We start from the raw sequence: 10718 nt of genomic DNA, 5'->3' as shown, positions 1-10718 counted from the left end.
ACCAAGACCCTTCTGAAATGACTTCCAGAAATGAGAGGTAAACTGAGGACCTCTATCTAAGATGATAGACAAAGGAACCCCATGCAACCTCACAATCTCATTAATGTAAAGCTTGGCGTAATCCTCCGCTGAATCTGTAGTCTTGACCGCCAAAAAGCGAGAAGACTTAGTAACCCTATCAACAATCACCCAAATTGAGTCATGTTGTCTGCGAGTACGAGGTAAACCTATGATGAAGTCCATGTTGATCACTACCCACTTCCAAGTAGGAATGTCAATCTCTTGAGTCATACCTCCTGGTTTCTGATGTTCTACCTTTACTTGCTGGCAATTGGGGCACTTAGCCACAAAGTCTACTGTATCTCTTTTCATACTATTCCACCAATAGACTTCCCGCAGATCGCGGTACATCTTAGTGGCGCCTGGATGGATAGAATATCTGGAGTTATGGGCCTCTACAAGAATATGTTGTCTCAACTCACCCACATTAGGAATACATAATCGACCCTGGTAGCGAAGCACACCATTTCCCCCTTGGGAGATAAACCTCAACTCTCTGTTGATGGACTGCACCCTTGAGTTCAAGTAATATCGATTCGCTGTCTTGCTTTTCCTTAACTTTCACTACCAAAGAAGATTCTGATCTATTCTGGACTATCACACCACCATCTGATGTGTCAGTAAGACTAACTCCTAAGACAGTAAGACGATGAACATCTTTTTCTACTTCCTTCCTTTTTTTCCTCAATATGTGCTACACCACCCTCTAGATTCACCTCTTTCTGGCCTTAAGGTAAGAGATAATCAACATATAGGTACTAAGCTATTACCCTTCTATTCTAAGACTGGCTCGTTTGGAAACTGAAAACGAACAATCCTAGTTCTACAATCAACTGAGGCATAACATGAATGTAACCAATCCATGCCTAGAATGACATCGAAGTCTACCATTTCTAACTCTACAAGATCTGCTGAGGTGACTTTCTGAGAGACTGTGACATGGCAATTTCTGTATACCCATCTTGCTATAAGTGGGTCACCGACTGGAGTAGAGACTGAGAAGGGTTCTAAAAGAGTTTCTAGACTAACACTGAATTGGACTGCTATGTAAAGAGTTACAAAAGACAAAGTAGCCCCTGGATCTAACAATGCATAAACATCAAGATCAAAGACTCGTAACGTACCAGTGATTACATCAGGAGAATCTTCCTGGTCCTGGTGAGCCTGGAAAGCATAGAGTTTGTTTGGGCGTTGTCCGCCACCTGTACCAGAAGAGTTACCCTGCTGAGTTGGGCAACCTGTCGGTACTGTTGGAGCTGTAGACTGAGCCCTAGTATTGTTACCTTCGTGCCCCTTCCTGGCAAAAGGGCAATTCTTGACCCTATGACCAGACTGGCCACACCCAAAACATCCTTCCTTGCCTGCAAGACACTCGCCTAGATGGTTCTTACCACACTTTGGACAAGTTGGGTAAGTCCTATTTCCTGAAACACTTCCCTGAGACTTAGAGCCTGGTGCCCTACTATTCTGATTTTGTCGAAACTGTGAGTGATTTCCACCACCCGATTTTTGTTGAGAGTACTCATAGTTCCCTGTTCTAGCTTTCTTGGTTACCTTAGCAATTTCCCTAAGCTTATCTCCTTCAACCTGCTGATTGTTCTGATTATTCATACTTTGAGCAAAAAGTGGAATAGTGTTTTGAAACTCTGCATTCGAAACTCCCTGATCTGGGACTAGAGGAACTGTGCTAGCATTCCTGGCATTCGCATTCCTAGTGTTAGCTCTACGGGGAGGCATGATCGCTGAAACGTAGAGCGTCGAGTTAGAATAGAATTAGATCATACCTTACGCACAATAAGAATATCAAGAAAGTGATATTCTACTTAGTGCGGCTTTCATACATCCTAGGACTCTTAAACCTAGTGCTCTGATACCAAGTTTGTCACGCCCCGAGCTACCCCCGAGACGCGGACACGGGACCTAGGACCACAAGTGATCCCAAGCTAACCCTCCTGGCATGATCATGAGCATACTAAAGATAATAAACTGATGCGGAAGCTAATTCATAAATAAATCTGAAAAGATGGGGAATACCCATATACTATAACTGAATATATCAAATCTGAGAGTTTAATACAAAAGAAATATCAAACTCAAAATACTAAGCTGAATCTAACTATGTCTGAAATAAGCCTCTAAACTGACTAGAAATGTTGGGACATGCCCCAACTAGATCTAGCAAAACTGAAACTAAAGACTAAAAGCGATAAAGATAAACATGTCACTAGTCCTCGAAGAATGAGGACTCACCACTGATGCTGCTGAACTGAAGATCGGGAACCGATCTAAGCGTGATCTGGATGCTGAGAACCTGAACCTACATCACGAGAAGATGTAGCGCACGTATGCGTCAGTACTTGAAAGGTACTGAGCATGCAGGATAGAGTAAAGCTGAAATAACATATAACTGAACAAAGCAATAAAGCAATGAAATAATCTGAACATGATATAGATACTGAAAATACTGAATACTGAGCTAACTGATGCAATGACCAAATTTATAACATGCTGAGACTGAATACTGACTGTACTGAAATATGGTCAATGCAATAGAGTCTGACTGAACTGTGGGAGCTACTAATAACCGACATAAAACCACATGAGCTAAATGTGGAGTCCGATGTATACGCCCCATCGAGAGGACCCAATATACCCTGCCAGAGGTATAGAGGCATGCTGGCGTGATCACTAAACTGATGTTGCCCACAGAGGGGACTTACACCTACGTGGCTCGTAGTTCTGGGACTATATGGGTACGCTGAAACCCTAGTCCAACTCGGTATTATGCTACTCCCAATGAATTAAGTAGTTAACTGGTTATGACTGAATTTCTGTAAATACTGGATAGCTCGAAACTGAACATGCAAACTGAGAATGCAACAATTAATCTGATAATGATGCATTCATAAACTGAGGCATGTAAAACTGAATACTGAAATATCTAACCTAGCATGTGTAATTCAAGAACTAAAGAAATACATAGCTAGGGTTCTGAAATTCACGCGATAAACTGAGCAATAACATGCTAATCTGATTTGGAACATTTAAATAATTAATTCATGATGATCTATTCAAATTCTAGAAACCCTAGGTCTGTTCATAATCATGGAATCAAGAATCTGACTGAATTCTAGGGACCTAATGGGCGAAAGGAACCCACTAGTGAAATCCCACATACCTGGTGACGAATTCCACGGAGAAATCTTTCGATTTCGAGGCTGGAACTAAAGAAACCTTGCTGCGTTTTTGAACTAGGGTTCTTGACCTTTTTCTCCTCTCTTGCTTCTAATTTTCTAAGTTTTGATTAATGAATTTTGACTAAGGTAAGTTCTAGTTATGTTTCTAGGCTTAAACTAATTAAAACCTCATGATTTAGGTTCTAAACGACGTATCTTAGGGGTTAAACGAAATAGGAAAAGACCAAAAGACCCCTGAATTAACTGCTGTCGGAGTGACCGACGGTTTGGACCTACGGGCCGTAGGTCAATCTACGGTCCGTAGATTGGGTCCGTAGTTCGAGTCTGCCCGACAGGGCTTCACTAAAATGGCCATAACGTTTTACTCGGAGGTCCGAATTTAGCAAACTTGGTGGCATTGGAAAGATAATTCAATTATCTATCTAACCATAGGTTATGGGACACCTAATTCATTTTGTGCTAAAAGTTATGACCATCTGAAGTTGACCCATCAGAAATTTCAGCTAACTGGCTACTAACCTTCGATCTACGGTCAGACCTACGGACCATGGATCGAACGATGGTCCGTGCTGGTCAACAGTAGTTCGTGTCAGAGGCTGGGTAAGGAGGTCTTGATCCACGGACACAGACCACGGACCGTGGTCTGATCTACGGACCGTGGGTCTGTCCGTGGGTCGAGACTTAGCCAATTTTTCTGAGCTGGCTGGGGAGGGGTTGCAGTGGTGGACCACGGTCCACCAGCACGGGCCATGGTCTGACCTACGGTCCGTGGATGGTGACCGTAAGTTGCACCTGCAATTTCTCCAAATCTGCATTTTTGGTCTATTTTGAATACAGGGTGTTACTTCACTAAAATGGGCATAACGTTTTACTCGGAGGTCGGAATTTAGCAAACTCGGTGGAATTGGAAAGATAATTCAATTATCTATCTAACCATAGGTTATGGGACACCTAATTCTTTTTTTGCTAAAAGTTATGACTATCTGAAGTTGACCCATCAGAAATTTCAGTTAACTGGCTGCTAACCTTCGATCTACGGTCAGACCTACAGACCATGGATCGAACGACGGTCCGTGCTGGTCAACCATAGTTCGTGTCAGAGGCTGGGTAAGGAGGTCTTGATCCACGGACACAGACCACGGACCGTGGTCTGATCTACGGACCGTGGGTCTGTCCGTGGGTCGAGACTTAGCCAATTTTTCTGAGCTGGCTGGGGAGGGGTTGCAGTGGTGGACCACGGTCCACCAGCACGGGCCATGGTCTGACCTACGGTCCGTGGATGGTGACCGTAAGTTGCACCTGCAATTTCTCAAAATCTGCATTTTTGGTCTATTTTGAATACGGGGTGTTACATTGCTAAGGTCATTGCTAGGTCGATTTGTCCAAAATGTCCTAACGAACCATTACTAAAATAAGATGGACGACAGGTACGTTACCTAGCTCATAAGAAATACTCCCTACGTCCTAGCTTGAATGTAAAAGTTGTTGAAGATGATTCGACTAGATATGCACAACCTACTTAATCCAGAACAAAATGGTTAATTTAGCTTCCTCCCAAACCTCATGTCTGCATTTTTGACCACTTAGCATGTTCATGCTTATAGTTGTGCTTTCTTTTGGGCCAACTTTTTGTGTCATATTTTCCCAATCACTGAGAAGAAGAAGTTCCTCCACGGGTTTCATTTGATCTTTTCCTTTTTGTCGAAATAGAGTCTGGTGGCACTTTGTCCCCATTTGACTGTCCCCAATTCGCTAAAGATGTTTTTCCCCAACCTTTGGTAGACCATTTTCCTTTTGAGCAAGGAGAATCGGGTGGTCCACCATCCTCCTTAGGTTTTCCCCAACTCGCTGAACGTACTCCTTCCCAACTTTCAGTAGGCCATTTTTCTTTTGACTGTCCACAACTCTTTGAAGTTAATACTTCCCAACCTTCGATTGACCATTTTCTTTTTGTTATGATATGTTCAAAAGGTATAGTTGACTGAATTCCTTTCTGGATTTTTTTACTTTGGTCTGGATTCTTGATATCTCTATAAGGAAGAGTGGTTGTATCTCCATCTTCTATAATGTTCCTTGTCTCAGAACCGTCTTGAAAGGGGGTAGCACGTCCAAACTACTAAAATTTTAATGTGGGTATTTCAACAAGGCCATCCATAAAAGCATAAATGTACTCGCTAGAACGCTTGATACACTTGAATATGTGTTTCACTTCTGCTTTCCCAACAACCCTTGCTGCATTTTGAGACAGATCAGTGAAATCCTCAACCCGTAAAGATCACGACAATCCATTAATACAACACTTCAAAGATTACTTAGCAGAACGGACATCAATAAGGGAAAGATAACTACACTGATGCAGCAAACTTTGGAGTCCCATGTTTTAGATAGCCAAGATGTTTCATAGGTACTTGCACATAGTCCTTTGGCTCATAGCTTCTCAACCGACAATAAATGCAATGAAATGAGACCATAATGAGCAAGAAAACTAGATGTTTGCCAGGGAATGGGAATCTCTTTAATATGAGGCCAGATTTACTGGATTCACAGTACCTTGACTAACAATATCACTAGCAACTCAGCCATCGACTCTTTCTTTCTCTTCCCATAGTTCACAAACTTATGCAATGACTTTGCCACTGCATTTGGATTATGTGTAAGGGCCGGAATACGAACATGATTTCTCATGATTTTGATTCTACTTTATTGACCATCCAGCTAGTCATATATAACCTTGTGGTATTTCTTATCTAAAAAATTATTTTTGAATTAGCTTCACCTCCAATAATTTCCACCGATTCGTCATTAGTGTTAAATTTCACAAACATACCTCCAGGCACTATACAAAATTGCAAAAACAACCTCGATTCTGAATTCAAAGTTGATTTAATAAAATCTTTTGTTCTTTAAAAAGGGAATACTGGTTTGCTAGAAAGTGATTAAGGAATATGGTGCTGGATTATTGTAAATACAAAAATTTGGGATATATATTTAAATATCCAAAAAACATAGAAAGTTCTCATTACTCCATTTCTAAATCGCAAAAAATTAAAAAAATTTAAATTCAGGTCTCATCGGGTAGCTTATATCTTAAGAAAAAAAGAGTAGGATTTGGAGAGGAGACAAATTGTTTAGTATAAGTATAAACAACTCATATATTTTTTCACTTTGAGGAACTGAATTCGAAGAAAAAGAACTAGGATTTTTTCTTATAAGTAGAATCTTTATTTTTGCTAAGTTTGTCTTATTAACAATTTTATACATCATCATTTCACATGTTGAACAGATAACATATTTTACTTTTTAAGAATTTGAATCTCATAATTTTGAAGAAACTTGTCTATAGATATCAGTTAGATGACTTGATAAATGATAGTACAAAAAACTATCTGCTCTAATTGTTTATGAAACTTATATTTCTCTTTAAATAAAATATTTTGTGCATTACTCATATATATTTCTTTTTGTAGAACCCTTGCTAATTCCAATTTCTAACTTTAATCTATGTTTTTGAATACTACATGTTATATACAATTACGTTATAATTGATCTAAATTTGTACCTCTTTTTTAATATATTGTCAAAATATGAAACTTACACTCGTAAATATGTACATTATAGTTCAAAATGTTCTCCCAAAGTGCTATAACTTTTGTATAGTTAGATTATGCAAGTTTTACACATGTACAATCAATTATACTTTTGATAAATATGGTTGTTAATTATAAAAGTTTTAATATATTTTGTCCTAATGTTTTTGTAGATTCATGTTCTAACAAGGGAGATAGTGTATATTGCAATGTTGTTGCTAAAATATTTACCAATATCTTTGGTTGATACTGTAATTGCAAATTACGCTAAATTTATGTTTGGAAATTTAGCAGAATTTGGAATACCACAACCAGTAAAAGGGCAATTTTTAAAAAAAGTATCAAAAGGTAGATCCCCAGTAATTGATGTTGGTGCCATTGACAAGATTAAACTTGGACAGTTTAAGGTATGATACTATCTTTATTTATTTCATTCTTTTTTTTGAGAAATATTATGTGAAAGAACAACATGTCATGTATGGTTAGGCGCACATCACCAGTTCAAAATTGCTTACTACCAAGAACCTAGTAATAGTATTTAATGAAGAAGAATAAAAATACATGTTCATTATCATGCGCAACCGTTGAACTGTTATAGTTACAAAATCGGTAGAATTTAGTAACTTTGGCTAATACAGTATATTTGTGTAAATAGTTCATCCAATATGCATAGATAATCTATTATAAAAAAGGAAATAATACTTGTTTTTTTTTGTGAAAAAACTTTTGGTCAATTGATTATTAGGTATTTCCAGGAATATAAGAAATAAAGGATCATACAGTAGTGTTTGACAATGGAGATGAACATCAATTTGATGCAATCATTTTTTGCTACTGGACACAAGAATATTGCTACAAAATGGCTAAAGGTGCGTTTTTCAAATTATCACTATGTTTTGTTTTTTTTAATTCTAAATTTGAGTCTTGAAATTTTCCACTTGTGCGGATAAGTTTTTCTCGATAAGTTTTCCTAGTTACTAGTTTAACTTACTATTAATTTTACCATCATTGTCTCAAATAATGTACAAATGTTTTTCTTTTGTCTCAAACATGGCACATTGATAAATTGGAAAGCAGAGAATGGGCTATACTGTGCTGAATTTTTAAAAAGTGGGATTACTTGTATTTCAATGGATGCTAGAGCTATTGCCGATGATATTAAGACTGTTAGAGTAGCCAAAATTTTGACTTTTATTATTATTATATCAGGCTATGTTGTAAAATAAATTTTCTAAACCCTGCTTGAATTCAAGATGCTTTCTGCACCGGGCTTGACTTGTTAAGTTCAGCTAGAACTTAAAAACTTTGTTTCTTTTAGTATGTTTTTTATTGGAATATGAGGCTAGATTTACTGGATTCACAGCACCTTGACTAACAATGTCACTAGCAACTCAGCCACCGACTCTTTCTTTCTCTTCCCATAGTTCACAAACTTATGCAATCACTTTGCCACTGCTTTTGGATTAGTGCCATCTAGAACATTTACAAGCCAAGAAATATTACAGAGCCACTCAAAACAAAAACTCTCATGAAAAAACTAAACCAAAGAGAAAAGTGCCAAAACTCAAACAAGGAAACAAGCGCTAAAACCAGAACTGCCTTTACTGCCTCACAAATGAAAGAATTTTCATACACATCCAATTTTGATGCTTAGGGTCCTATATATTTCTTCAGAAGATGTATTTCTACCATTATCCTGATTCGTGGGAATTTTTATTTTCTACTATAGTACTTCACAACAATATGTACTGTTACTAAAATTAGTACATCCCTTCCATAAGGCGTTCGATACTTGAAAAAGTAAAGGTTCATAGTTACCTTCTAATATGGAAGAAAATGGCAGCAGTATTTGAGGATATCGTGTTTGTAAAGTTCACATGAAACCAAATGAAAAAAAATAGATTATTAACTAAACAACTTCATTAATAGCCCTCTGGAAAGAAAATATACACATACAAAACAAATAAGCAGAAGTCATTCAGAAACATTAAAAGTCATTCTGAATAAGCTAAGGCCATGAGGGGGGAAATTGAGATGAAGTTAATAAAATATGGCCTTTCTAAAAAGCATGGTCTTTTGTTTTTATGGACAAAAAGGGTTAAATACAGCAACAAGAAGTTTATAAAAGTAACACCGTTGTCCACTTGTACAAGAGGGTGCTTTACAAAAGGTGCACCAAACCATCTTTTTCTTTCTCCTTTTTTCTTTGAATAAGTCAAATAAATTTCATTAAATAATACCACAAAGGTACTGCAAGTTTGCAAAAGTACAAAAAGTAAATTTCTATTATTTTTGGTATTTTATAAGTTGAAACAATACAAACTTGGTGTTGTAAGACTACTGTAACAAATTAGGTATTTTATTGTGCTTACAATAGCCACCTTAGAGGATACTGTTGATAGCATATTATGCACATTTCACTAGAACAAAAGAAGAAGAATGAGGCCCTAATTTTCCTTACAACAATCAGCACGTTTCTTTCAAGTTTCAGCCCGAAATCGAAGGATTTCTCCGTGGATTTTGTCACCAGGTATATGGGATTTCATTACTGGGTTTCATTCACCAATTTGGTCCCTAGAATTCAGTCATATTGTTGATTCCCTTCATTTTTTTTAGACTTAGGGTTTCTAGAACTTCATATAATTATTGTCATTTAGCTATTAGAGTAATTCTAAACATAATATTACATTTTCGTAACCATGTGGCTTAACTTTAGCATGAAATTCAGAGCCATAGTTGTGTAGATTAGTTTAGTTCATAAGTTACACTTGCTAGGTTAGTCTATACACATATACATACATCAGTTTCCAAATGTTTCATTATCAGTACTTAATGTTGCATTTTCGGTTAGCATGTCAGAATCTTGAGCTATCTAGTTTATTTTACTTGTGTTATATTGTACCCATTCTAGTCGGAATTGGCTTAATACCGAGTTGGACTAGGGTCAGTCATCTTTATAGTCTCAGAACTACGTGCCCCAGTAGGTTAAGTCCCCTCTATGGGGATTGTATTTAGTAATCACGCCAGTCATGCCTTTATATTGGGTCCTCTCGATGGGGAGTATACATCGGACTGCAAGTTTAGATCACTTAGTTTTATGTCGGTTAAAAGTAGCTCTCACAGTCAGATTCTACTACATTGACCAGGTTACCAGTTATATTTCAATATTCAATTTCAGTATGTTATGAACTTGGTCATTGCATTCAGTTTAGTTCATGTTCAGTATGTTAAGTATATTCTTCATGTTCATCTTATATCACTGATCAGAATGCTTTATTTAGTTCTATATATATGGTTCAGTTTTATCCTATCATGCATATTCGGTACCTTTCAAGTACTGGTGCATACTCTACGCTACATCTTCTCGTAATGTAGGTTCAAGCCCACAACATTCAGATCGCATGTAGATCGGTTCCCGATCCGCACTCATCAATATCAGTGGTGAGTCCTCATTCTCCAAGGATGATAAACATATTTTCTTTTACTTTCAGTCTTTCAGTTTCAGTTTTTCTAGAGTTAGTTAGGGGATATTCCAGTATCTCTAGTCAATTAGAGGCTTTTATTCAAACATAGTTAGATTCAGTTTTGGTTTTGAGTTTTATCTTCTAGTTGTTATTAAACGCATAGTCTTTTATATTCAGACTTAGATTGGGTATTTCCCCATCATTTTAGTTTATCTCATGACTTAAGGCTTCTACACAATATTTCTTATTTCAGTTTATCTTAGTATGCTATGATATGCTAGCTCAAGGTTAGCTTGGAGTCACTCGTCATCCTAGGTCTCCTGTTTACGTCAAGGGGGTAGCCTCGGGGCGTGACATATGTCATTTCCGTTGGAGAAATAGCACAAATGAATGGCATAGATGAGCCTTTT

Source organism: Solanum stenotomum, chromosome 9, assembly GCF_019186545.1.
Source record: "Solanum stenotomum isolate F172 chromosome 9, ASM1918654v1, whole genome shotgun sequence".
Taxonomy (NCBI): domain Eukaryota; kingdom Viridiplantae; phylum Streptophyta; class Magnoliopsida; order Solanales; family Solanaceae; genus Solanum; species Solanum stenotomum.
The sequence above is the reverse complement of the archived record's forward strand: the minus strand, read 5'-3'. Positions refer to the sequence as shown.